Raw genomic sequence first — 2500 nt, 5'->3', positions numbered from 1 at the left:
TCTTTTTTTGTTGTCGTTTTGCTCCCTGCTAAGGAGCCTACGTTGACAGTTACGAGCAGACAGACATTTTCTTCACCTTCTCACAGGGAACCCGACGGAACACCAACGATGTAACAGCTGGCAGAAAGAGTGAGAGATGGAGAGAGAGAGGGAGAGAGAGCGTGAGAGAGAGAGAGAAAGAGAGCTGTTTATAAAAAGAAGGGGGCATAAAAATCGTCATATTCAACCCGAACACCCTGTTTATCTATCTATCTATCTATCTATCTATCTATCTATCTATCTATCTATCTATCTATCTATCTATCTATCTATCTATCTATCTATCTATCTCTCTCTCTCTCTGTATATATATATATATATATATATATATCTCTATCCATCTCTCTCTGTATATCTATCTATCTATCTATCTATCTATCTATCTATCTATCTATCTATCTATCTATCTATCTATCTATCTACCTACATATCTATCTATCTATCTATCTATCTATCTATCTATCTATCCATCTCTCTCTGTATATCTATCTATCTGTCTGTCTGTCTATCTATCTATCTATCTATCTATCTATCTATCTATCTATCTATCTATCTATCTATCTTCTATCTATCTATCTATCTATCTATCTATCTATCTATCTATGCAAACTTCTATATATATGTATAGGTACACACATATACACATGTGTGTTGATAGTAACTTCGAAATTTCAGTGAGCTAAGGCATTGTTAGACGTCTATTTCTGTCTCCTTTCTTTCTGTGTCTCTTTTGCCTCCCACCACCTCTCTATGAATAGCACAGCTATGAACGAACTCCAAATACATCCATTTCTTGCAAGAAGGATAAAGAGCAAAGCGAAAGGCAAGAATTCTATTAAAACGAATACATTTTCATTATGAACATTTTTCTACAATACATCTCTGACCATTTATATGTATTTTCCAAAATAGGCAGCGCCAGGTATCTTGCTAGTGTGAGAGTGCATGAATGCACACACAGACGCACACACACACACCACACACACACACACACGAATACACACGCATACACACACACATGTATACGAGTGAGTAGACAAATGAAAGAAGGGCACTCAACACATTTATTGTAAGTTACACGTATGGATCGAAACAGTTTGATTCAAACTCCTTGGTACTCCGAGTTTCAAGCGTGTCGCTAAACTTCGGCCATTGGAGTCTGGATTAAGACTCCAATGGCCGAATACTAACGACACGATTGAAACTCAGAGTACCAATGCGTTTGAGTTAAACTCTTTGATCCATATATATATATGTGTGTGTGTGTGTGTGTGTGTATAAATTAGAGAAGAACCACCATGTAGCAATTCAACAATGATATAATTAAATCAAACCAGTTGAGTTCGATGGAATCATATATGTATGATATATATATATATATATATATATATATATAATATATATATATATATATGAGATATGAGGTGTTTAGGTCAAGGTAACCTAAACTAATAGGTATGTGTTCTGTGTACTCCAATAGGTAATCCACAAAATATTGCAGTTAGAACAGCGGCTGAGGTTGTGATTGTGTGAATGTCCTGGCCGAAAAAAAAATCTGGCAGTTGATAGCTTACCTTCGAGTCAGTAGGTATCGGCCAAAGTAACGAGGAAAGCAAACAATTAGTCAAGACAAAGCTATGGCATTTAAATTCATTTAATTCAATCTAAAAATAGTAAAATAATACGAAACTGGTAAAGACAGTAGAGATAGTCTCTGACAGCTGTTTCTGGGATGTCCGAGCTATTGGATGATCGTTTCGATCGAAGACTCTATAAACCAGGAATTCCGTCATCGGAGAAATATATGAAGAAATGTATGATTAACAGAGCTTCTCTTTAATGGTATTCATTGCGCTTCATTATAGTTCATTATTTTCAGGAGGGTAGGAGGGTTTAATTAAATCCATTTGAATCGGTTCTTCGCCAGGTATTTCCTGAGGTAAATCCTTAGGTGAATTCATTATCAAAAAAGTGATTAAGTTGCATCAGTGAAAGAATGAGGAAGAAACTGCTTTACCTAAGTATATACCTATACCTAGAGATATATACCTACATATATATATATAAAGCGATGAATAGAATTTTGCCAAAACCATGGTTCGCTTTGTTTTCTTACTTTATTATTATCATCTTATAATCATCTGATAATAATGACTCTTATGACTACATCAGTCCGTCTTAATGTATATATTTGTCGTTACCTGTCATAAAAAGCCTTTTTTTTTATTTGCAATGTGCATTTTCGTTGATTTTTCATATTTTACCCTTACGTGTATTTTATATTTTGTTTTTGTTACATATTTCTACTATATATATATATATATATATATATATATATATATATATATATATATATATATATTATATATATATATATATATATTTATTTATATATATATATCAATTATTAAGGTGGCTATTCGCAATTTAGAACCGAAAGGCAACAAGTATAGTCATCACT

General features: G+C 33.3%; 1 protein-coding gene across 1 annotated transcript in view; it reads right to left on the bottom strand.

Annotated features, from left to right (window-relative positions):
- Positions 1-2500, bottom strand: part of LOC115217912 (metabotropic glutamate receptor 3-like) — a 59189-nt gene that overhangs the window by 10675 nt on the left and 46014 nt on the right. The gene's annotated exons all lie outside the window — the stretch shown is intronic.

The sequence above is a fragment of the Octopus sinensis genome, linkage group LG12 (genome assembly GCF_006345805.1).
Source record: "Octopus sinensis linkage group LG12, ASM634580v1, whole genome shotgun sequence".
NCBI lineage: Eukaryota > Metazoa > Mollusca > Cephalopoda > Octopoda > Octopodidae > Octopus > Octopus sinensis.
Note: the sequence above shows the minus strand (reverse complement) of the source record. Positions and strands in the feature narration are given on the sequence as shown.